General features: G+C 40.8%; 1 long non-coding RNA gene across 1 annotated transcript in view; it reads right to left on the bottom strand.

Moving 5' to 3' along the window:
* Window positions 1-8,181, bottom strand: part of LOC118794032 — a 35,422-nt gene extending 27,241 nt beyond the window's left edge. Inside the window, exon 1 of the long non-coding RNA XR_005005722.1 lies at window positions 8,120-8,181. This is a non-coding gene — a long non-coding RNA (uncharacterized LOC118794032). The remainder of the gene's footprint in view (window positions 1-8,119) is intronic.
* Between the last annotated feature and the right edge of the window lie 19,586 nt (window positions 8,182-27,767).

Here is a 27,767-nt window from a genome sequence, read left to right as displayed (position 1 = left end):
AAAGACGTACATGTATAAATAACAGAAAAATAAAACAGCTCGAAAAAACTTCTGATCCCAGAAGATTTCCAGAACATGGGCTCAGGGACTTGCAAAGGATACTGTGAACTTCATTACCCTGCTCCACTATTATTTTTAAAGCAAGAGAATAGCTCTTGGGTTTAGTGCTCAGATACCTATAAAGTGCAGACTCAAATTAATATTTCTCTCACAGCGTTCAACAGCCAGCACAAGCACGCGGGATATTGAATTGCATATTTTAAAGGCCAGATTTCCCGACCTGAGAAGACTTCCTCTAGTTTTCTCCCATGTAAAATGGCAGAGGCGACGTAATTAATATGGAAACAGTACTTACACAAGGACAAAAGAGGAGAGAGACAACCGGGTTTTCAGATTTTCAGGACTTATAAGGCAGGCACTGAGGCCGTGGGGCAAATGGTGACGAATTCTTCACGGAGGAGCCTGGGACCGGGCAGTGGGATGTGGAGAGTTTTTAAGGGGTGCTAACTGTAATCTTTTGGCGGCAGCTCAAAATCCTGGGGTAGATTACGACCCAAGGTCAATCCAGGCCCTCTTAATGAAGTGTTCGCATAAGAGCTAAAAAAAAAAAAAGGGGGGTGTTCATTTAAACTAAGTCCTGCTGCAGGGTAAAACTTGGAGGGGGGGCGTTCGTTTCAGTTTAATTACCGCTCTGGGGTATGGGCCTGCGGATGGCGGGGCTTCCTGCTCATCAAATCACAGACGAGCACACTCAGCACTAGCCACTCCTACCACCCCACCCACATAAACAATCAGGCCCAGCTCAAAATCAAAGGGGACTGAGCAGTTTTAAATTCTGTAATAATCCTGCTCATCTGTTTTCTGTACATCCAGCAAAAAAAAGAGTAGTCTTTTAATCATACGTCTAGACTCTCCTCTTGCTTATCTGTTTTTACCGACAGCCTTTTCTCATCCATGTTAATGTGCACTTCACCATGATAAGAGATCATGTTATCGCGCACGGCCCTGTGAATCACACAGCACTCCTAGACCTGCTGATACAAGCATACGGTTGAAATGACTGCGCTGGGGACTCCGAGAAACAGCAGAATTTGAATGAAATCTTATAATTATGTATCTTTATCAAAATGTTTGAGCAAAGGAGGATTGTCCTGGTCAGTGAGCCCTCATTAACTGTCTGCTATGTGAGATCAAAGGTGTACCAGACACTTAAGCGTACATTATAGAAAACCAGAAAAACAAACTGAAGCAGTAATAGTATTGAGAAGGGCAATAAGGCCGGTCCAGTCTTAAAAAGATGAGATGCCAAGAGAAACTTAAGGCACTTCATCTCCTGTGTTGCAGTAAGACCAGGCTCAGAGGGGGAGTACCTGAAGCATAGGCAATCCCCAACATTCACTGAGAATACCTTCTAAAAATCCCCTTGTATGGTAAGGGTCTCCTGTACTTTACATCCTTAAAGGAACTACTGAGACGGACCACTGAAACTAATAAGATAGTCTAAATTCTCTCTAAAGAAGCAGAGGGCACAGGTGGAATGAGATAAAAGTAAATATCACACCGAAAAGAGAAAGTATTTATTCGCTGTTATTAAAGCAGGGAATACCTTTCTTGGACTTGGTAATGGAGTCAGAGACCCTGGGATCGTTCAAGACCAAAACTGACACAATGATATATTCACTCTAGATTTGAGGAAAACAATGAGCCAGGTCTTCTTGGACACTTTCTGAAGTTCTTAGACCCTTACCTGCCTTGTGGTGGCAAGATGTCGTGTCATGTGAGGCCATGCTATCTAGGCAATATGTGCTACTATAAAAAGGAACAGAACAATAATGATGCTGTCATTTAATGTGTGGCTTTTTAGTAGCATACATACTTTAAGATGAATTTAGTTCATGACACAGCAGTAGCTTCTGAGGGAAAACAAGCCCTTTACCAGGTTTAAACTGTATGTTTTTCAGTCTGGTGCAGAACATCAATAAATCCAGGCACGCTAAGAGTCTATACACCCTATAATAAAAGCGCCAAGTGCTGCTATTTCTGTAATGTCTCCCAGTTCACAACAGCAGACTACACAGAGGAATGTTCCCCTGACCAAGCTGTAACACCAAAACAGGTGGAGCTGAGCCAGAGGAATCTTCAGCCATTTCACTGCATTTTCAGGGCGAAGTTTAAAACACACTCACACACAAACACAAAGAGGCGAAAATGAGTTCCTGAAAACGCTGTGGATGCCTAAGATTCACAGCTGCCTGGCTGAACATAAATGGAATAACCTGGATCTCCCATTACAAAAGCCATTTCTGCAGAAGATGACGGCAGGGGTCCATGTCTATGCATTGCATCCAGTAATTTCCATCTGAAAAGTTAAAAACTGAAGAGCTTTGTGAGTCTTGAAGGCCAAGCCTCACAAAAACACAGTCCGACATCTTTCCCCGGCTTTGTCTCAATGCGTTATGGATCTTTAAGGACTGTGGTCTGCCTGGGACAAAACTTAAAACTATAATTGCTACAGGGGCCCCCGAATCGATATTGCTGTTCGCGTTACGCCTCTCCGAGGACGATTTCATATTCTGCCTTCAATTCCTCCTTTTCGAAAAACTCAATTTCAGAAAGGTATGAACTATTGATTTCACCGGGCCGATCCTCTCACCTCACGCTCTCTCCCCCTCTCCTCCCTGACGCTGTCTATCCCGAGGATCCTGTTCAAGGGGATTTGCCGCGTGGCGCTGGGTATTAATGCAGAAATGGAACCCTCTGTTGCTCTCCCGTGTTCCTCCGGCCCTTGTGGAGGGGGCTGGGGGGAGCGGGATGACACCAGGCTAGTGGTTTCCATCCCAACGGCGCGTCTTGAATGTTTCAAGTGCTTTCAACAGGATGGCTTTGATTCCATATAGCCCGGCGGCATCGAGACACCATTCTAAATAAATCGCACCGCGGCGGGCAGAGGACCGACAGACGGACATCATACTGACAATAGTCTGGTGACTCACGTGTTCATGTCATCAGGAGGCCTGCTATAAACGAAAAAAAAAAACTGCTATAAATGGTGACACTCATTATAATAAGCTGTATTTAATGAACTACTACTATCCCAAAAGACATGAGAGCATTAAGCGCTTCATATAACCTACACAACTCCCTGACTTTCATCATTTCATCTCCCTGGCTGCACAGATGAACGCCAGCATGAACAGGCGTCCCTCATAATGACACAGACGCTCAGCAGCTGCCAGGCTGCATGTGCACCGCATGTGCTTGTTTTTTTTTTTCTTCTTAGAAGGCATCTATGCCTTGAAAGGGTCACAGACACTATACCCTACCTTGCTCAGCCTGAGCTGAGAACTCATCTTACATTACATCACATGCATTTAGCAGACGCTCTTATCCAGAGCAACTTCCAGTACTACAGAATGTAAGTGTATCCATTCAAGTTAAATGAGCAACAGTGTCAGACCAGGCTAACAACACTCATAGACCAGTGAGTGTGAGCATAATCCTATTCAAGACCTGAGACAAGTTAACTTATGCAGCCTGACTAGGCAAAGGAAGCTAAGTGCACTACAATACATCAATTGCTAGAACACATAAGGGAAAACGCATCACAATACTACATGTAAAATACACATCAAATCCTAGAGGTGGCAGGTGTTAGGGGGCTGGGACTGAGGTGGAACCGAGATGCAGTCTGAAGAGGCGGGTCTTCAGTCCGCTTTGGAAGATGGCCAGTGATTCTGCTGTCCTAACCTCCACGGGGAGTTCATTCCCCCACTGAGGGACCAGTACAGACATGGATTGTGTCTGACAGGAACAACCCCGCTGTGACGGGACAGTCGGTCGCCCCGTAGACGCAGAGCGTAGCGATCTTGACGGAACATAGGGTTTGAATAGGTTTCTATTACATTAATGATTATATCGTTAAGATGTGGGCAGTATGGTGTGCCGCCGATCTGGTAAAGAGGAGCCAGCCTGGCACTTGCCAGAGTGCCTGACGCAACGCTGTTATTTAAACGCCAAAGAGGCAGAACAAGCCGTGCCGGAACGGCGAGCTACCGCAGCGTGGCAAATACGCTTTCGAGCGCAGTGAAAAAAATAAAAAACAATTTTGAAAACAAGGCACAGCCTGCCACCGATTGATATGTTTGTCTTGTCCCCGCGTGATCGTGACTGAGCGAGCGGAATTGACTCAGTTTTAATTCATGTTCAAAGTGCAGCCCGGGTCAGGGAAAGGGTACCCAGCTGGGAAATGGAAACCTTTGTTTCATATTCATCACATTTTTAAAACCGGCAGGGGGAAAAAAAAATAAAAAGAGCGTCACATTCGTCAAAAAGGGTCTTGCAAAAAAAAAAAAAAAGGTAGGAATGAAACACGCGTCTGGGGAATAGGCCGATCTCCCTTCTGATTACTCTCCAATAAACATTCACTTAATCAGTGTCACTTTGAGTCTCGTCTCGTTACCGAAAACGGCTCTGCGTAGGAGTATGGGAACACATGCATTATCTGAGCCCAGCTCGTTCATGCGCCGTGACAGGCGATATTCCCTCACACTGTCTGAACGCAGACCGGCGCAGCCAGCCATTCCAAACCCAATCCACATCTTCGTCCTCCATCTTCTTATGTAAATAAGTTAATAAGGGTTGCCTTCCTCGCGGACAGTACGGGCATGAGAAATGACCCTTTTTCTCGGCGGCGTCGTTTATGGCGCCGCGCAGGGCTTCCCACCAGCGGTTTATAGTCCCGCGCTCCGTCTGAAGTATCTGCTTACATAGATGGGAGGCACGCTCTTCAACGGCAGAGGTTCACGGCTCGATGCATGAGTGGCAGGCGAGGAAGGCATCGGCCGTGAATCTCCTTCCTTAATGGTGACGGCTTTATGAGGCCTCCGCATCCTCTGAACTTAATTTATGTCCGATTCCATTTATTCCTTCCACAGTTCCCTTTGATTGCTTCATTTTCCATCTGTTGCAGACGCAGCAGCTTACAGGCGACGGGTCAGCTGACAGACTGTCTTTACTCGTGGGAAAACCATAGATTACCTTGGGATGGGTGATCTGGCAATCCCTGCCATCCAGGGGCCGGTTCCTTTCATGCATCTTGCTTCATTCATAGCCTCAGCTGACAAGCTGAATGCATTCATTCCCTTGCTATCCTGCTCACAATTACTGCCGAGAGTGATGTTTGAAACAAATTTACAACTTACTTTTAAAAACAAGCCATTATTCCCTACTGTAATATGGTACAGAATTGAAGACCATATAACCGAAATAAGAGACCATATTTGCTTGCTACAACTTATCCAGAATTTCAGATAAACATTTCAAAATCCCTGTGTTCTTAAGTTCTCCTGTCATCTTGAGATGCAGGTGTGAAGGGCAGGATTAAACAGTGATGGGATTTCTTTTTCCTATTATTATTTTATCCTTATTGCCTGAAGTAGCTGGCAACTGGTGTCCAGAGACAAGCAATGTCATTTTATGATAAAATCAAGTGACTTGATAAGCCATCAAAATATGTACAAAAGTTACAGAAAATAAGTACATGTAGAAAGTTATTGCATTTATGCCGTCGCACTATATTTCTACCTGTTCCGCCAGATCTTATCAGTGACCTCACCATGTTAGTTGCAGCCTCCGTGCGCCGAGTTCTAAAGAATATCCGCGGCACACCACATAGATCAACCGCTGTCATTGTAGTGATGAAGGACTTTACACTCTATCAAAATTACTGAAAGTCTTCCCAATTAGTGTTCACATGTCTTCCTTTAAGTGTTCCAAAAGCAGAAGAGCAGTGTGGTGTACATTCATAAATTTAAGCCGTTATGCATTTGTGCTGCATGCTGTCTCTCCTAATTTGTATGCCATCTTAACGAAGCTCAGACTTAACTGATTGATTGTTTTATTTCACCATTGTTTATCTGCCTACAGGACATATTTAGATATACCACTGATGAGTGCTGCAATAAAACAAGAACAGAGCAACACAAAGACTTAATTGTTATTACACAAATCATTAACTTTATATGGTGCCAAAATGGCTATAGGGTCATTTCTGTAATGGAGTTGATTTTTTTCTTCAAAGCCTGTACATAATGACACTAAGATGACAACACAGACAGACAGATGGTGCATTTCACATGCTCAATGTCAAGCCCCAGACTGGACACTGAAATTTCTAACCGTATGTACAGTATAAGTATGTCTGTTTCTTCTTAAATTGAGAGAGAGGACCTTATAGCCTCCAGGAATTTTTGCCAAACACTGTAATAAATAATTAAAATCAAAAGCATTAAGATTAACTAGAAGATACTGTAGCACGGCCATGACTGGACATTTTACTACGCTGCATGTAGGCTTCCCATTTTTACTTTTATCATTTTTGTACGTTAGTCAAACTGCAGAGTCAAGGACTGAACACTCCCCTAAGTTAACGTGGCTCAGGCTACTCAGACAGCAGGTTTGAAAAATACTGACTCTATATCAGGCAGCAGTTTTCTTTGCACTTGATGCAAATATCTGAATATGAAATGCGAAAATCACTGCTGTCTGCTTCCTCTCTGGCATGGCGCATAGCGGTTTCAGTCGTGCCAGGAGCAGACAATATCAGTAGGATATCAAAATCAGACGAAATACTAAAGTAATGGGGGGCTGAGATCGTATTTTGAGAATGCGCAAGACTTCTTCCTCTGTGGTTCATACAATGTGAAATAAAGAAGCCAGAACACACTTAAGTCTTTCAGCAGACACTAAATACACATGCCACTTTATCATGTGTCAAACTTTGCAAACTTACGGCTGCCATTTTCTACGGCAAAGCATTATTGAAATAATCAAATAATCAGCAACATGCATCGCAGCATTACTATTTCGACTGCTGTTTTGCATCACAGCCTTAACACCTGGCCCTGGCTGCTGCAGCTAATAGGGTGTCATTTCCTTACTCGCATGTCCACTTATGAGCATCAGAGAACTCCGTACCAAGCGTTGGCAGCCATTAAGCTATTTCTCCCTGAAAAATCAATTTAGAGTAAATCAATCAAGCAATCCGTGGTGTGCCACTGCTGCATATAATAGTCATTTTGTTTGTGAAATACCTCTGTTGCAATCAAGCAATGCACACATGCTAATATAAAAGAAACTTTATTTCTAGCATTACTTTGGTGTAATAGTAGCTGTATCTCCAGACATGCAGTAAAGCAGACTGTTATTTCTTAACTTTCCCTGACTCTGTCTGCTGTGATGTGTCGGGCTAATGGCCCCGATAATGATGCGGCTTGCTTTGCTTGAGGACGGACCTTATCCTGCACTGCAGCATTACCTTACGTACTCTCTATGGAGCTCACTTTCTGGCACTGTGCACCCCTGCAGCGCTGCACTGCGCATGCAAAACCTGACGACCGACCACTATTTGGCAGGATACTCCAATGACCTACACAGCGCAAGCGCCGATGCCTTAATCCATTCACATTCATTTGGTTCTCACTATTTGGCAAACACGATTCCTGTTACTATCGCACAGGCCCCTTTTATCATAAAATAAACCATATAAATCCCCAGTCAAACGATTATTTAGCCTAAGTAACAAATTAATACATCACGTCCCATTGGTACGGAAAGAAATAAGATAATTTCAAATAAATAAAGCTATGGCAACCCGCATTACTTCAACAACTTCACATAGCTGATAGCTAGCTTGCTAGTCAGCTGTCCTGCTTTGCGAGCTAGGTTGCTAGCAAGCTAGTTAACAAACGTCATGTTTCACATTTAGCTAGCTAGCTATCCCAACAAATAAGATATATTTTGTCAACCTCAACAGCACCAAAAACCAACCCTGTTCACCAAAAGTGCCATGGTAGCTGTCGAAGTCTATGATCTGAGGCTAGTCCTACTTTTTATATGTGACAGACCTTACCAGCTGTAGCCCAGCCAGGAGCAAGCTAAACTCTTCATCACAACACTGAAGTCCGTCTGAGATTGGAGAAATCGCGAAAAGTGCATCTCACGTACTCCCAACAACACAGAAGGCAACTTCATAATCATTCATACCCATCCACAACAAAAGCGCGCAAAGGCAATCAGATAAAACTGCCTTTTCGCTTTGTTTTGCTTTATTAAAACTCACCTTTTCTCAATCTGTTCTTTGACCGGATCGGGTTTTCTCACAGAGGCTTCTTTACATCCGGGTTACGGTTATGACAATTACGCGTGAGCACGCCCCCCTCTCCCCGAGTTCCGCCTCCAAATTCCCCTCACGCGTACAGGACAGGGGTCACAACAGGTAACCAAAAAGACAATAAAAAATGAGTAAACTAAAACCTGTCATTTTCAGATGCAAATAAATGTTTGTGATTTTATTTTCATTCAACAGCCAGCATATACCTACATGGATGTGTATGGACATGTCAATTAGTTATATTGAATGGAGCTGTAACTGTATTTTGTCATCCAGCCAAACCTAAAGAAGAACCACCACTCTGGAGCAAATTGTCAATCATACCCAAGATGCACTGTACAACATGAGCATAGCCTAATTCTGAACCCAACAGGAATAGTCTTTTGATGGGATCCCAAGCGGCTGAGCCATTTGAGGGGTTTGCTCCAAGTGGGAACCAAAATCATACTTAGGTTTGAGCCGTGTCATTCACTGGCACAGGCCAGGAGTCTGTTGAAGCAAAACACAGCTGGTTTCCTTCTCTTGGATAAGGCGAGTTTCATTGTCCAGGGCTCCCTCACTACTGAACTCTCAGCTCCCTGTGACTCATTTTGGTGTCTATGTCAGACACTGTCAGGGAGATGCACCGATCATCCATTTGGAATTTACCCACCTGGTGCGCTGTGGGACTTGTAGTGTGAAAAAATAACTGTGGTCAGGGTGTGTGTCTGTCAGAAGACGGTATTTGTTTTGCCCCAGTATTCCTGTGCCAATGCAGAGGACAGTGAGGTGAGATGAGCCTAATATACCATTGGCAATTACAAAATTAAGGGTGAAAGAAAGGGAAAAATACAAAAAAGAAATAATAATTTGAGTAGGGAGCCTGATACCTCAGTAGAACTGTTCATATCCCCCCACATACAATTATTCCTAACTGGATTAAAGCCAGCAGTAATAAAACAGCAGGGGGCTTGCACCGGCTAATGAGAGAGAAAAGAATATTACAGTTCTTTATTTTCTCTGTAAACTCCTAATTGTTTCAATACCTGTAAAATAAATTAACCTTTGTTATTTCAAGTCTACACCACCAATTTTATGTTTATGTGCGATGTTTGAATCTTGTGTAGTTTGTAAGGTTAAAAAATCGTGTTCCAGTGAAGGAATTATGGCAGAGCTAAAGAGTTGCATTCAAATGTTAAACTAAAAGCTATACCAATAGCTCCCCTATGTTGCTAAGTGAACGGAAAAAATTCTGAGAAGAAAACTATAATATTATGTGTTACTGGAACTGGAAGTGTTCTTAATTATGAACCAATGCCTGAGAACAATGAGAGATAGAAATGAATGATGAGTTTATTTCTCTCCCTGGACCAATAATGCCTAGAACCAATATTGTTTGTGCTTTTACTTTTCTGAGGACTGCTGAACTGAGAACACTGTAGGTCAATGCTGTGATGTCTCTCAGGAACTAAGGCACTTTTTTAGATAATAAGAAAGAGCTACATATGACTGTAAACCAAAGATCTGGTAATCCTAGTTTTAATTGAATTATAAATAAATAATCATTTGTTGGAGAGAACACACTGCTCTTTGGGGACTAACCAAGAGAAAGCAGAGGACTTTTAATTAAAGCTGCAGTGGCATCCACTGCCAATCTGACATAAAAGAGAAAACAGCCTCTGCATGAGGGGGGAGGGAGGGCTGTGTTTGTGTGCATATGTGCATACAGTTTGTGTAACTGTTTTGTTGTTAATATTTTGAAGTGTTGTTCATTTCAACGTTTATTACAAATTCAGCCACTCCTCAAGAAATGGTCGCGTAGCATATATCAGATTTATTGGTCTTTGGAAATCTTCAGAGAGGAATAGAATTATCTATATAAAGCAGAAAATTTACAGGCAGATGAGAAGGAGACACAAGTAATGATCTGGAATGAAAACCAACACAGAAGACAAAGAACACAATGAAAGAGAAAGAATAACATCAGAGCAAGAGCCACAAGAAAAGAATCTGGTGACACGTTTTTGTGTGTTCTGTAATTAAGAGTTAATCATATAACTGTATGGTAATTATTTAGATGATAAAAACACAGTTGTTGGGTAATCATCATCTGCTTGCATAGAAACACTGAGTCAACTATTCAATGTTTTCACAACACACTACAGATAATATAGACCATCAATTGCTACTTTGTTTTTGTGAAAGAATGACAGCTGTGAAAAGCCACATATGATTAGTTCAACCTTTTATTTAGCAGGGAGGAGTTTTGCAACCGGGAAAGATCATATATGCAGTAGCTATGACAAATGTAAACTTGTAATGCACATTAATTACGTATTGATAGTATGCACTTAGGTCTCCTGAACAGGATGCCTATTATGTAACAACAGAGTAACAACACAGGTAAAATGTGCACTGACACTGTCTGCTACATAGGCAAAAGAAAGTACCATGGAGCCTTTAAATCGCATCAGGATTCTGAAACCCCACTCAACTCTGCCCTTAGTCAGAACAGGGTGTATGATTAAAAAAATATATAATACATATTCATTAAAGATGGGCATTCATTCAAGTGCTTTATCAGATTAGTGGCATATTTTATACAAATAAAAATGATGAGGCTTTCTCTGCACTTCAGAGGTATATTCCAAATGCTCTCTATTACTTTGAAACTTTATTATTGGCACTGTTGGCTAATCCACCCATCATGCCTTTCACATATTCTGTGAAGAGAAGGTAAAAGGTAAGGAGAGGATAAAAAATATAAGGCACTGCATGACAAAAAGGAAAAGTAAGGCGACATGATATAATTTCTGGGGACCCTTAGCTGGAGATCACAAGATACATAAATCAGAAACTTGATATTGCCAAAGTGGTTATCCTGATACAGGGGCATACATAACTCATGATTTTTAATATTACTAAAATGGCTATCTTGAGATCAAAAGATGTGTATCTCTGAAATTTGACATTTTCAGAAGTTTTCATTTTCCAAGTTTTCCATTTTTGGTTGGAAATACACACACACACATTTTTGTTTCATACAGCAATTTTAGATGGAAAATAGTGTTTTGAAATACAAACATAACATTAACCACTTTATCTGCTGGTTTTCACAAAGATGATTCCTTGAAAAAAATTGAACCGTGTATGGTTCCATCTCAAAAGAAGACAAATGTACACAAACATCCTGGAGAGAGACAGTTGTGGAGAACAGAGGCAGAGAGTGGTGAGAGTACGTGTGGTCTAACAGTAAGTTTCATTATTTCAGTCCAAATTTCTCTTGGCAGAATTTTAAATAGCAAAGACTCCCTTGCTTTTGCAAGGCATCCAAACAAGACCTGATGAAAGTTAGTACAGCAACCATTAATTGAGCTGGCACACAAGACGTGCAAAGCAAGACAAGAGAACAAACAAATTAAAAATCTTAATGCTCTAATGAGTACATTTTTTTACTCTTCAGTTTATGGGCAGATGTGGAGGGCTAAAACATATCAGATAGAGATACAGACACAGAGCAGGGAAGGGAGAAAAGTGGGAAATAAAGACTGACAGGTTGTGATGAATACTGTAATGCGGGGTGTTATGCCTGGGGTGGCGGGGGTACAGGTGAGCTGCGACCCTGCCCCAGCGACAATCACACGAGGCGGCCCTTTTTCCGCGGCATGATTGAATCGCCCGTCTCCCTATAATTACTTCTGGGGTGTCAGGTGAAGGCACAGCTAATAAAGCCTGATGGGGGAGTATTGAATTTGCACTTCAATTAGAGTGCTTATAAGGTGTGGATTACAGGCAGAACTCAGGGGAGGCTGCTCACTCAATTACACACGCCCCACAGGAGAGGTGCCAACGCGAGACCGCGGGACTGATAGAGGGTCAGGGTGGCGGCGAAAGAGGTGAAAACAGGCCTTCTGTGTTGACCAATGTCCATTGCAATGTATGAAACAGTATCAATGACAATTTGAGCTAGAAAATTCACTCCTGATGAGATCATACATGAATCTTACAACATTACAGCAACAGAAGGCCTACTTTTAACACATAACTTGCCCACACCTATATCCTCCTTGTGTTTGCCCAAGGATTGCCTTCATTCTCACCACTGATTGAGGTTTGGAAGGAGCAATCAGGTCTGGAATTGAAGCTGTGAGACTTTTGGATGAAGCTTAGTTTGGGTGGACAAAGAGAGTTCCTGTACAGGTTACTTCAAAATGAATGGTAATCCAATGACAATAGCAAGCTTACTATGAATGTGGCTGCGGAGCTGTGACACTCAATGAGTGACAAAAAGCAGTAATATTATCAATGACTTAACCCAAAGAGCCTACATAGTGTAGCATAGCATAGTTTAGGTAATTGTTAAATCTGAGACTAGAAAAGTGTGCTGCCAAGACTGAGCTAGTTCAGGCAAAACACAACAGGTAAACATGGAAAGCCTCTACTTCTAATTCTGAATGTGTTTAAGCCCCATAATACTCCGCCATACATTTAAAATATGTGGTTCCTCCACATGAATATTCATACTTTTTGGTCTTTCCCTGTCTTTCAATTCCTCTCCTCAACAATGCTCTCTGTAAGAAAAGCAGCAAAGTCCAAGAGGGCTATGGGTAGGGAAGAGTGACATGCTCAATGAAGAAAGACTTTGTGGGGAAAAGGGATTGTATGTCCTTAAGAAAGTATGGGCCATGCGGGCTGAATCATAACATACTGAAATATAACATGCTGAAAGCAGGCCGCCGAGTATTACTCTGGAGGAATGTGCCTGTTGAAGTGTTTATTTATCTATTCATTCCCCATTTCTGCCCTGTTTATAACATAATTCCCCTTCAAGTTGGAGAAGCTCTGGAATATCAGCACAGAAGAAAAACAATAACAATGCGTTGGGGTCCCCCGATAGTATGCTGATGGATTATGGGGAAGTAAGCAAATAACTTCATCCATTTAAAGGGGATTTGTCTGTTAGGCAGTGATAAAGGATAGAAAGCAGTCTTCATTCGAAAAGGAAAAGTGTGGAAGGACATGATCTGAAAGGAAAAACTGCTGCAACAAAACTGTTTTTCGTAACACATTTCTTGGCCACACTTAAGAAGCCAGCATGAGATGATATGAATAATTTATTGTTAAACGTCCTTACATTGTAATTTTTGACTCTTACTTGCCAGTTGTGTTACATGCTTTAAAAAGTGCCCAGTTTCAAATACCCAGACAAACAGGAGAAGTGAAAATACAGAGATGGAAATAAAACGGTATTTATCCGCCTGGTCAGATCTCATGCTTCATAAAGTCATGGAACGCTTTGGGTGCAAGCACTGACAACTTCATTTAAGCGCAATTAGAATTTGTAATAAAACACCTCTCTCTGTGCTAGAGAGGCTTACTGTTCTTTGTAAAACATTAAAATGTGACAGAAGAGGGTAATGTGCACAAATGATGAAAGTTCACCTGTAACAAAAAATTTTAAAGCGTGCTCCCATTCTGGCAAAGAAAAGGGTTCACTGGGCCACAGAGGGAGTAATTTGGACTCCAAACTTCTAAAAAAGAGAAACTTTCTGGACATATAACTTTTATAACCTAAACTTTTCTCTGTCATGGCACTTAATGCAAATTTTTAACTATCAGCTTTCTTAATGTGCCTTATAACTAGATGATATGATCCATAATTTGACGTGCAGTTAGGTAGTAATCAAAGTAATCAAGTAAGTCGGTCGATTTCAGTGTCCTTGTATTTGACATTTGTAACTTCTTCTTTACACAAGTGTATTGACATAGGTTGCATGATGCATTTACTAAATGAAATGTGTGATCGATTTATGAATGTGTTATCCTTTTATTATTTAACTGAATATTTTTATTATTTCACTGTTGCTGACATTGATTGATTGTGAGGCACTGGGTACAGTTCATTCCTGTCAGACACGGCCATTAGAATTCCCATATTGCTAGCTTTGCGTTTACCTTGATTGAAATTGACTGGAGAATCGCATGGTTGCATTTGTGTTTTAAGAAACAGCTCATTATTATACAATTGTTGTTTAGCCATTCCAAATACCTCAACTTAAATCAATTAACCAGTGGGTTAATCAAACCTCCTGTGTTTGTAAGCACACTCTGATGAAGGAATAAGTCATTAATATGCACCACACTAAGTAAAAACTATGAAGTAATGAGCATGGGCTTGTCTTCCTTATTCTAAAATATTGACAAAAGTCTGCAAATATCAATGACATTACAGCAGCCCATTGATGTTTTCATTGACATCCTTCCTAATACGGGTTTCTGAGACTTACTGAGTTGAAATACAGTACCACTCAAAAGTTTGAACAAACCTGATTAAGATAACGGGAAACATGCATTTAAAGACATTTTGATGTGAAGAATTATGCTAAAATGCTTGAAAGACAAACATAAATAGTGAACTTGATGCCTATGTATGAAGTTCTTATTAAAAAAATTAAACATTTAAATATTTCAGCTACTTGAAAAATCTAAAATATAAGTTAGTTTTGATTTAACACTTTTTTTTGGTCACTGCATTATTCCATTTGTGATATTTCATAATTCTGATGTCATTACCGCTATTTTAAAATGTGGAAAACAGTAATAATAAAGAAATACACGTGTGTCCAAACCTTTGACTGGTACTGTGTATGCTGAATTTATTTGCTCATGCATGCTTCTAGGTATGCAATCAGCAATGTAGACACACAGAATAATTCATCTTCTGTTTCTGCCCATGGGTCATTGGATCCAAATCTGAAATACAGCAATTATTAGACCTACGAGGATCGCTCCCATGTTGTGTGCCGCTCCCTCGTGCATTCAGCAGATTAACTGAGAGCAGCTCCGCGCCTCAGACGAAAAAGGCGGGAATCTGAGGGCGCGCCATCTTACGGAAGATGGATGGAGGCGCTGCACGCTCGTGGCGCGGATTCTTCTCTTCGGGGGCTTCGCCGCTGTCAACACGAAGCGCCGCCGCCGCCGCCTCGCGCACAGGACTTCCCGCAGGCCCCCGGAGGGATCTCTCGCACACGCTCGCATAATCACTTCAGACCGGGCCGCTTAGGCCGACACCTCCGCCGAGACTCACCAGCCGTTCGCTGCGGGGCCGAATCAAACCGCTGAAACAAACTGCAGCAGGGAAACAAAGAAAACACGAGCAGAACAGAAGAAATGTAGCAAGCCTGCCATTATCGCTCTCTCCTTTTCATGAAGGTCTTCTGATATGTATGATCAACCTACACAGGCTATATGCAGTATGTTTCTCCAGGGAAGGTTTCACTTTATGCTTTATGGTTACATAAGATTATAACCGGCGCCTACCATTCAAGAGCCTGTTACCTTATTGCTCATGTAGTCCTACTCTACAGCGATCTCACCAAATTGACAATGCTTGTGTATACCAAAGCAAGTGGAAAAAGCTTTCATTCCATATCAGTTTGCTCTGGTTTTGTACATAGATGTTCTGCAGAATTTCAGTTCAGGCTCTGAAATGATTTCAGTTCTCAGTCACCTCATCATAATCACTTCTCACTCTTTATTATACTGAGGAAACCCCTTGATGGTTATCCATTTCACTCAGCAGTGTGTCGTGCTCACTTACCTGAGACTGTATTAAGGCAAAGAGAAAGTTACCATGGTCTTCAGAAACTCAAAGTGGAAAATTGCTTTGAGGATTGAGGGGTTTTTTTTTTCGTCAAAGCATACAATTAGAAATCAGCATGTAAAATTTGATCATTCATAGAGTGCATATTTCTTGGAATGCATGGCTCAAACTGTACAGAGGTCCACCTTACAGTGCAAACTCTAGCTATCTACATATTCTCTGTGTGTGCCAGCATAAGGCATCTTAACAGAACAGGCAAAATATGCTTTTAACAGCAGTTATAAATCACATCAACACATTTACATGAACACACACCTAACTGCCTAACACCTAACACCTAACACCTAAAAGAGTGCTAAATAAATTTAAATGAAAAAAGTATAATGAAATAACATCTCAGGAAACACTCATAAGCACTCTACATGTATTGCTTCGAAATTGCCAGGGCACAACAGACACAGACTCAAAACACAGACCAGGCGTTTTCAGTGACCCCTAGAAACCTGATTTCATCTGAAAACAGGATTCCAGGAAGATTAAATGCCTCTTGATGGAGTGCATACAACGACACATGCACAATTTTTCCTCCAGAATAAACCCCCTGTGCTACAGAACGAAATCAGAATGCAGCTCTTGCGCTTTCAATTAGTACGACCCATTGGACAACAGCCCAACTTTTCCAAATGAGGTCGCTGCATGAGAAGGGGGGGGGGGGGATCATGCACTGTTGTTCATCCCGTCGATGAGCTTGAAGGGCTCACTCATGTACATACTCCCATTAGTCAGTCTTGTGATCTGAGAAAAAAAAAAAAAAAAAACAGAGCAAGAGGCAATGAGAGCTCATTCTCTTCCCAGAAAACATTTCAACTTCAGTTGAAAAGCTTCCTGGGATATTTTGAACAGTCACAAAGGACACTTGCTTGTTGACAACAAGGCTGGGTTTTTAAACCTACTCTTGCATATTTCTCAAACCTAAGCATCTGCCTGAGGAAGAAGATGTGTAATTTAAACATGCCAATTAATGTGTGCGGGGGTTACTTTAGTATCCAAGATGATATCTCACTGGAGAAATATCCTGTTTCCTATTTCATTTATCTCCCTGTACCGGCTCTTGAAGGAGCCAGTTATTAATACCTGAATAAGAAAAATAATAATAAGTGAAGGAGAAATATTTGAAGTGAAAGCAGTCTGAACATAGCCTCAGCTATTGCTGATGTTATGTAACTGCAATTCTAATGGGTTAATAAAGGTTGGAATGCAAATTTCTGCACGGAGAGGATTCCATCTCGCAAATTCTTATCTAGGGCAAAATGCTCGGGTTGATTCCTCAAGGCAGCTGGTCCAATCCTGCCTTTGTTTCACCAGTTTGACGCAAACCAGCAAGAGAGCTTTGCATTCCTCTAAATGGCAGGATGACCGAATGATGAGGGAGATACAATGACACTTATAAAATGAGAACCAAACATCAGTCCTGGTCGAATTACTCACAACCCAACGATTCTTTTATGCGCAAGTTTCTGTTTGTAAGAGCGCACTGACACTGGCACAACTTTTTCTTTATGCTTTGGCTAAACATTATAACAATCAGTAGAATCGGGCTCTGGCCTTAGGCCCAGGAGTACAGAGCAATGACAATGCTGTGGACATTAATGATGCCATCGGCTTCCCAATGAGCTCTCATTAGGCCGCACCACTGCTGTGTCGAAGATAATGCAGACACACACTCAATTGATCATCCATGGGTCTGAGAGTCACTGCTGGCAGCGGAATGTCATTTACATTTTTTAGAGAAGATATGAAGCTAAAACAGGAAATGCTTGTGCATGGTTTTCTTCATTAGCTACATGGTAAGGAAAATCTCAAATTAACAACTAATTGAGAAATGCACTAAATTTGCAGTTTGGAAAATAAATCCTTGAGTTCTCTTAGGCAGAAACACAGGGCCTGAATTTGCCATGCCTGGGCCGCTACTCATCAGCACAGAGGTATGTGTGCAGGTGTGTGTGTGTGTGTGTGTGTGTGTATGTATGTATGCGGGGTGGGGCAGGTGGGGTCACTGGAAGGTTGGTGGGTCATTTGGGAAAGTTTGGCTGAGGAAAGATCCAGAGATTCACACTGCAGCCCTTTGTTATGCATCATATGGCAGGTCCTCATTGATCTCAGATTCCCCAGGGCTTTATTGTAGCTTACAGAACAGACTGGAGTGTGAAATGTGCAATATCCCCAGTCAGGGCCAGCACTGACTCTCTCATTCCAGTTGTTACAACCTAGTGCCTTTGCCACCATCGTCTAGATATTTCCCTGATGTGACTTTTCTCAGCTGAAGCTGACATAAAGAGACAAGATAATGTAAAACCTGATTACTATCAAAATGCTCCTCCAGGGTGGGTCTTACTTCAACCCTTCGCCACATGGAGGCTTTGAGAAGCCCGGCATCATCCTGAACATTCATTTCAACCAAGCTGGTAAAGGAATCAGGATACATTTCTCCTGTGTCAGACCGGAGACTCTGTTGCCAGAAAGTAATGGGGGCTGACATTTGTTTTGGATTTTTAGATTAATTACAGATCTGCAATGAAAATTGTTTTTCATTTAAGTATGTAAAAATTTGCCTGAGAGGTTGTGAGGATTCCCCTCAATTTAACTAAAGGGGGATGAGGGGGCATGTGAATTGGTTCATTCACCCATTAGAATGTGCACACACTCTGCGTTACCCAGTGAAATCAGCCACAGCTCCAAAAATCACCTAACTCCAAAAAGATAATTGTTTTTATTTTAACTCAGTTCTGTGAACCGTGTCTGCTGCACAGCCTAACTGATGGCATGAAAATGTAAGACTAATTTGAGAATCTCTTGATGCTGAAACTCAATATACTCCACACTGCTAGCAAGCCCAGTACTTTGTCCCTAAAAGGCCAAGACTCAAGAAGTACAGTACAGTACAGTACAGCACTAGAAGTAAAATATTGTTTCACTTAAAATGTCAGCCTGTATACATGGACCTGAAAGCTAAAGATGACATTGAGGCCTAATTTGGAGGACATCAGCCAACTTATCCTATGAAAGAAACAATTTGGACTGAAACAAAAAAAAACTCCCTTGCTGGCATTGCCTATACCTGCTTAAAGAGACATTGTGAATCTTTCAGCAATGCATCTATTTTTATGCGAGATGAGACAAGAGTCGTCCAGCCACTAACTGCCCATTGCTGTAATCAATTCCCCTCAAAATGGCACCAAGTCATATGATCAAGGATATCCTAAATGAGAAAGAGGAACTATCACTTGCCCTCAACTGCTCCCTTCATGTTGGTCTGATATCTCAGGATATGATATGATATGATATGATACCACAGTGTGCATATGATTTGTAAATTTTCGAAAGTCCCATTCAACCACAGCTGCGCTGAAGCACCTCCTGTTTTTAACCAAATTGACCACAAATGATCACGTCCGGTAACAAAACAGTGGTTACATTGGGCTGAGTGATCTCCGTACATTAGAAATAAACAGACAAATGAATTTGCCGCTGGTTTGCTAGGCTCAAAATAATAGAAATCATGGTAATATATATGGTCATCAATCAACACTTGTCAAGAGTTAGAACATCAAAACATTTGCTACCATGTATAGCTAGCCCACTGACTTCAATTATGAACAATGTAACATATAGGTTCTGAAACGGGAAGATTATTGGGAGCAGGAGTTCCTTATTTAAAGTCAAATTTTGCTTCTTCAAAATTATTGAGCCATATTTCACCTCTAACACTGCTTCCTGTAGATTGATTTAATGTTTACCTCCCTGCTGCTCCTTATTTTCCAAGCAGTGTTCGGCAGTAATGGGAAATATCAGTGTGGGAGAGGACATGATTTTTATTCTAAATGTGAAGGGTTAAAACCCACTTTCAGATTTGTGTTGGATATTTATCAACACTACCACTACCAGACACCTCTTCTTCTACAGTTTCCTACAGTATCTTCTGCTCCGAGATAATACACTTTTCTCTCCATCCGCATGTATATACTTACCTGGTGTCACAGGAAGCATGCACTTGTTTGCTTACACTTCACTCATTCAACTGGATTGGGATGCAGCCTCTGTGTTAGGGTGTATGTCTTTGAGAGTCAAGTCCTGTGTGACTTAGAGAAAGGTCTACAGTCTATTGGAAACAGATGAAGTACACTTTCCACTTGACACTTTTAGGTTGGTCATTCACACGCAATAATTAATGTACATGCCTCCATGCATACAGTAAAGAGTGCTTGAAAGAAAAGATGTTCATGTCTCTTCAGATCATACCGGCATGTGCAGTAATTCAGTGATGGAAGTGTTGTGGAGCTAATTTTGGGTGGCATCATAATTATGCACCTGATCAGAGGTCTTATTCCCCTATGAACATATGCCACTTTCACAAAACAAGAGGGTCTAATTACAAATCCTTACATTTTAGGAAATCTGTAATGATTCTGTTACTGCAGTTCCTGACACAATAAAATAGTAATAGCAGTCTTTTTTCTCACTGACAGCTGACGCATGACCCTCAGTGCCAACAATTACTCCATCAATCTGTGGTTTATCACCAGGCATAGTCAGGTGTATTGACCAAACTTACTCTGAAGAAATGAGCAGCCAGCAATTACCATTGCAAATCAATAAATAATTTCATAATCTCAGCAAAGATGAAACAACGAGACACACTTAGGCCACGGCTCTTGTTACTTGCTTGCTGCCATCGTTCAGTTTTCACTGCAGGAATATGTGCCAGAAATAGTGATTGAATAATCAATCTCCTACCACAGAATACTGCATGTTCATAGAGAAATAACATCTGTAATGAGTAAATTAAATCAATTCTTGCAGTAGTCTTTCAACAGCTAACCAAGTGAGACAAAACTTCTTGTCTGGAGACATTTAGGAAAATCTGAAATTAAAACAGTTACACATTAACTTTCCAGGAAAGCTGGGGAAAGCTGTTTTCTTCATTTTCTTTTTACATACGAGGTATTTTTGGGTGTGTGTGAAACTGTCACTTAACGTACTGGTCATGCTGCTTCTTATTAGTTCTATTATACATCAGGAGGGACCATGTTTTGATACTGCAAATACAAATGAAGGTAAGTTCCAAAGTTCAGTCAAACATCACCCCTCTCTACTGGTTTCAGGTTGTTTTAAGATGAATCCCGGAGTGATAATGTCACTCTAAGCTGTTTCACATATAGTTCCAAATATCCAAACCACACTTATATCTTCTAAGTGAAAAAGTATTAGTTTCTGTTTAGGTTGAAGTTAGTCCTCCACACTAAAATGTAGGATGGATTTGCTCATTAATGACACCCTTGGTTACCATTTTCCTTGATTAGCAAATAATTTGATTAGCAAATAATTCTCATTATTAGGAAATAATTAAGTTAATTTATGCTAATGGGAGTGGTTTTTGTTGTTGTTTTTTCCGTCCTCCCAAGAGCTCCCATGATAATGACATATTGCATCAGTCCACCTCTTTGTTTACAAACTAGCACCACTCAGCTATAGTTTACACCCCATTATTATGAGCAGGACCATCTTGTGTGACTTGATTCTCTATTCGTTATTGCTCCATTGCTTTGTTTTTCCATTCCATTATATGTTCTATTATGATTTTGCATTGCTTTTCTTTAATGCGCTTTGAGAAGTGTCCTGGGACAATTCCACTGACAAAATCATTACATTAATTATTGTAATTTATTTTAATTCAGGAACACTATTAGATGCTGTCTAATGGACCTAGTCTTTTATTTCTGTTCAGACACATACAACCTCTGTCGCTTGTCTGTTTAGCAGCAATAGCAGGCATTCCTTGTGTTTCGCAGAAGGGAAGATAGCGGGTACGTATTTCAATATAACACATGTGGTATCGGACTCAACACATTTTTATGGATTTTCGCTTCTCACACTGGCTGGACAAGTCCCTGGGCTGACCTGTTTTCGAGTCTCTCACAAAGTTTCCGAATGAATATCTTCATTTTTCTACTGTACCCTGTGTGAACCTAGTAAACATCTGAAAATAATACCTACAAAGGACAGAGCTATGAAACTGAATGAAATCTCAAACATTACTGAATGACTTAAAGCATCTCTGTGTTTTTCATGAAAAAGTATTTCAGCATTGTTGAGGTGTAGGCAAACGGCATCACTGAACAAGTTATTACAGACACATGGCTCATGTACTGAAGTCTAAACCCCATTATTGAAATTTATGAAATATATTAAAATAAATGCCATCCAGTAGATGCAATCCAGTAACTCAATATGGAGCGTTAGACAGAAAGGAGAGGAGGAGGTGGAAAACAAAGCATGTGTGTAAGGGTTTAGATAAGCACGAGGTGGGCTGGCCAAAGGCATGCTGGGATGCCAGTTGCCATTAAAGTAATGATAAAGCCAGAGGGCAATAACTAGCAATGGGATTAGGCTTCCTGTAAAAGCCAGACGGTGGAGAATCTGGGAATTTGTCATTGCTATTGCTTCAGACGTTTCAGCTATGGGCACCCTGTGGTGCACATCAGCCCACTGAAACCTCAGGCAGACTATGTATGTTGCAGATTTAGGGTGTCTGTGACATGCAACCATCCAATCACTGGAAAATACTTCACTTGGATTTATGAACCGCAAAGAATGAATTCACATGTGAGCTACACAAGAAGATAGGATAACAACTTGGAAGGAGCAGACATATCCAGCGCCTTGGACAGTTCATTAAGTGTCAGAAGAGAAGCTCATTCCGAAAACTCTCTCCAAATTCCCAGTCTCCTGAGAGGCAGTCAGCTGAGGACAACTTCAGGCAATTATTTCTTAGCAACAGATACACAACAAAAAAGAAATCCTGAACTCACAATAGAATCTTTTCTATAATAAAAAAGCCTAAAAGGATTAAAATAGTCCACAGTACTATTCTTGAAAGCAATCCATTTGAAATCAGTGTTTTAAAATTAAGGATTCATCCACTGCAAGGTAATTCAGATTTTGGTGAGATCAGTATATTACATGTTAATTTCAAATGCATCATCTTAGGTCAAAAAGGTGCATTTCATGAGGGTTTGTTATCTACCCTTCATGCCTCAGTTTGCCCAATCTCCCTTGCCCCAACTTGGGGGGAAAACACAGTGGGCCGGCATTTGACAGAACATGCAAGGTGAGTGTGACCAGGGGGAAGACAGGTCTTAAATGTCAGGCCTGTCACTCGATATTAGATGTTAAAAAGCGCGGAGCTAGAGACACTTAGTAGTCCATGGCTGGGAGCGCAGCGGCTACTCGAGACAAATCGCTTTTAATAACAGCACAATTCGGGCCAAATTGTTTAGCATTCCGGTAACGCGGAGGCACACGGTCGGCGCTGTCACTTGGCAGATTCACAGCACGCGTTCAACAAGCTATACCACTGGGGGAAGAGACACAACTCTCTGTCACCCTAATACAGACAACATTAATAAATGTAATAACAGCTGGAACTGTGCATCACATCACGTAGCTGTTGGGGGAGAGAGAACAATTCCTCAGAGTGGTGTTCTTTATGTAAGAGCACGGAACAGCTATGAGAGCTTGATATCTCAGGCTGTTATTATTAGAATTGCTCTCAGGCACTGGGTAATGGCTTCTGTGATTAGGTTTCACTAACCTGTTTCCTTGATGATAACAGTTAGATTAGCGCTAATGACAAAAACAGAAGTGAAAGTAAGCCGGCTCTGTATGCTGCACCATTTCGAAAAACAGCTATTTCCACACTGGAAAGACATATTTTATACAATGAGTGTTCATACCTATTGTTTGGCTATTAATTAACACATCACGTTATTTGATTTCTAGAAAAAAAAAACAATTAACAAATAAAATGTAGCTTTTGAAATGTAATTATTATGTAGGTTTATTATTAGACAATGGAGCAGGTGCGATGACTGTGCTGTGGTAGTTGCAGTTCCACATTAAAAGTGTCATCATAACTAAACTGGGGCCATGGCACATTGCCATAAAGAGTCGTGTACTCTGCTGTATCAGAGCTGCATTCACCAGTCTTGCCTCCTACCTCATATAGCACAGTGCAAGACTTATTACAGGCCCCATCAAGAGTGTTTGGAATATGCGTTCATGGTAGTGGAGCTTGAACTAACAAAAGAAATTAGGCTTCACCAATGGATTGTATGTCTTCTAATTCCAGCCCAGTCATGAATTTTTAACCAAACAGATACTGTATATTCCTCATGCTTATTGATATCTAACAAGCTGTAGGTGTATTGTGTCACAGCAAAAGACACAAAAGGTGAAGCATCAAAATATCAATCTTTGTCCTTTGAATCATTAAGTAGATATGTAGTCTTTATAGATTTAAAACTGCTTGGAATCATGACTGTGCCAACTCACAAATACCTAGCTATCCGACAACAGCATCATGACAGTCCTTTTCTCACACTGAAATGACCAGTGAGCTTCACAATAACATGTGCAATCCCTGCTTTACAACCATCCACTTTACTATGATAGCTGTCAAAATGTCACCATTAAATATTTTATGACACAAAATCCTGATTTATCAGGCCAGAGCTCAAAAGCAGCTACTTTTAAAAACAAAGTTTTTTTCTGTCAGGGTTCTATTCTGTTGTCTTTCTTATTTTAGTTTGTTGATTTCATTCTGTGAACCTGTAAGGGAACTGAAGATTACCCTTTATAAGTACCTCTCTCCTCCTGTGGGATTTCAATGATTTGTGTCTTCTCCATGCCCTGTCATAGTCAACCATCAAACAGTATGTCTCACAATGTTGAATATTTATACTGCACTTTATCAGGGTAATTCCTTTTAAATATATACATTTGCCCAGATAGATAGATAGATAGATAGAATGTTGCATCTATGGAAAAATAGTTAACAATGATCTGGTCTACAATGAGCAGTGCCCTAAAAGCAGGGAATGGTGTGCATTATTGCGTACCGCCCTCTAGGGCCAGTATCTGGTAATTCACTTTTTCAGTATAACGCAACACAAGGGAAGGTCCTTACCACGGATGTAAATATGCTGCTCCAGCTCTAGGTCTACCATTAAGTGATACCTAACTATGTGTGACTCTACCTGACCTACCTGCTAATATAATCATGATAACCAACAGCTACTTTTTATTCTATAATAGTCATGCAAATGCATGCATTGACAGCTTTGTTATTTCGAGCAGGATGGGGAATGATTCCATCAATCTTCAGAAATGTGTCTCATCTGGTTCGCAGAGAAATCGCAAACCGGAGAAGAAGAACAAACAACAACGACAGCAAGAACTCGCAGAAGAGAAAGGAAAGTTTTCCCTGCAGTGCTCATGAGCTGAGCAGCAGCTGGTGGGGAGGGCTCACCTGTCTCTGGCTCTCCCTCACTCTCCCGCTCTCCAGATGGAGTCCAGAGGTCTGTTCTGTTGCCCAGAGCTGCTATCCAGTCCATCCCCTCTGGGCCCAGTATGGAGATAAACAAGCTGGGGAACATGTGGACTGTGCCCTGAACTAACTAGCACAGCAATCAGGGTAATCTTCTAAAGGCCAGAGAGATCTACAGGCTATTGTTCCCACAAAATTCACAGGGACAAATTAGGTACTGCACAACACAGAAGGCTGTGAAATTGACATTGCACTTCAGGATATCTGCAATCCAAATGTACATGTCAATTTTTTTAATACATCCATAATTCAGTTCTAGATATGCACAATTAAACTGTGGATATTCACAATAACAGTTTTCAATATCTGCAACTATCTGCTGTTGTTACAGGCAACAGTTTCATTATAGATACCTGCAATTTCCCTGTAGATGTCTACAGCTTACTTTACTGAAGCTGAATTATATGCATCTTGATATTGAATGTCATTTACAGTATATTAATCTGAAATGCTGATGTTCTCAGTTGAACCACTTGTACATTGAACTGTATTACAGAATTGTGGATATCTGCAACAAGACTACTGATATTTGCAAATCAATTGAAGATATCTAAAATGACTATTGCAGCTACCTTCAGTTGAAGTACATGTCTGGAACTGAATTGTTGAGGTCTGCAAATCCATATCTGTATGATTTTAAGACATCTGTAAATCCATAATCAGTTTTTTCATCAAACAAAAAAGTCAATATGAAGGGAATAATGTAGATATTCTGGCAAAATAATAAAATGTTCAGAACAAACAACTATTTAAAAAATGTCAGGCAGATTTGGGCAAAGTGCAGAGTTTCACAACCTGTCATACCTGTCTATTTTCATAACCAAAATGAAATTCATTGCAATATGCAGAATGCCCAAGGTCATAATGATTAAATTTGCTATATAGTAATTTATCTGGCATAATCTAAAACAGATTCCACATTCTCTGCACATACTGTATTTGCTTGTCTGCAGCAAAGCTGTAAAGGCAGTCAAAAATCACCAGACACATTAAGCATTAAACAGTAATCACAAAGAAATTGTGCATCTTACAGTTTCATGGCTCGATAGCATGATCTTCAGCAGTTTGGTCAACTGGTTTTCAGTCAAGTCTGATTCTGCCTGAGCCAGCTTGCAATGACTCTCAGAATTAAATGAATTAAAACAGACAAGAGAAAGAAAAATACTATTGGAAAATTGACTGTAGAGCCGCCTAGCACAGGGACAGGAGAGAAACATCCCTTGACAGGAAAGGCAAGGTTCTGTAAGGGGGTAATAATCTCTGGGGGTTCAAGGGCTAAGACTGCCTCGATTCCAGACAGTAGAGAAGTCGATGCAGCCCAGCTCCATCTCACCTTGCACATGAGACAGTCAGTGCAGGAGACTGTGGGTGAGCCGGTCTGAGAGCTGATTATCTTCAGATCTGAGCTGGGAAAGCCTGTAACCCCAACTCCACCTTTCCTTTTCTCACCTTAACAGCTGAATACACTGCATCGGGCTACTTTCATATCATGATGCTTTCTGTTTCCAATGGACATCAAATTGTCAATTATCAAAAATCTGATAAAGCAAGAAATCTGTGAAGTGGGTGTGTTTAAACAGAATGCATCATTAAGCCCTGAAATACAGTTTATAATTTATTTGAATGGTGCAATACCAATATGGGAACACATAACAGTAAATATTAAACTTCTTTTTTTATCAAGAAACAACAAATTACATAGAGAGATTTGCATCACATCGTTCCTATTAAGTTGCTATAATAGGTTTCCTCACCACCAAGGAATGTTTTACTTTATTTTTGTCAGTCAGTGTCATCTGAGATTTCACCATCTTGTCCAGTTAATCACATAACAGCCTTCTCACCCTTATTGCCAGTGTTCAAAACATTTTAATTTTAAAACCTGTGCTAATATCTTATAAACTGCTCAAATTTCCCAAACTCACAATGCACATGTTCACACACAACAACAGACAGATGCAGGGTCACCACAGGATCAAGGGAAGCTGTTGTGGGTAAATTAATCTCTTGACTATAATTTTGTCATGCTTCATTCCTGAATTCATTTCCCATGTCAGATCAGTTATTTGCACCCCCCCGCCCACACACACACCTTATTTCCTTCCACTCCACACCATCCTCCAGATGGCTGCATCATACCCTCAGCAAACAGAATCCATTTAGATCTAACTAGCCAAAGTCGCACGGACATCAATCAATTATTCAAGCTGTCTATGAAATAATTTAGGAGTGTTTAAAGGGATATGATTAATACAATCCAATATCTATGTGCAAGAGCAGAATCATTGTTGTATGTTTTAGATTCCACAGAGATAGCTCCAGCTACATTCTGGCTGTGAGAGGTCAGCCCTGCGTTGTGGGCTTTTGATTGCTGATGTCAAAATTTGCCTTAAGCATATTTCACTTTTTCTCAGAAAAAAAAAAGGAAAGTAATGTGATGGACCACATTCTGAAGATAACATTTTCAGATATTTACCCAAATTGGCTACAGTACCGCTGTGGCATCTTGCTAGAACACTAATAAGCAGCCACTGCCCTGGAGGCAGAGTTCTGAGTTCAGTCTCACTTTG

The sequence above is a fragment of the Megalops cyprinoides genome, chromosome 19, assembly GCF_013368585.1.
Source record: "Megalops cyprinoides isolate fMegCyp1 chromosome 19, fMegCyp1.pri, whole genome shotgun sequence".
In the NCBI taxonomy this organism is placed as follows: Eukaryota; Metazoa; Chordata; class Actinopteri; order Elopiformes; family Megalopidae; genus Megalops; species Megalops cyprinoides.
Note: the sequence above shows the minus strand (reverse complement) of the source record. Positions and strands in the feature narration are given on the sequence as shown.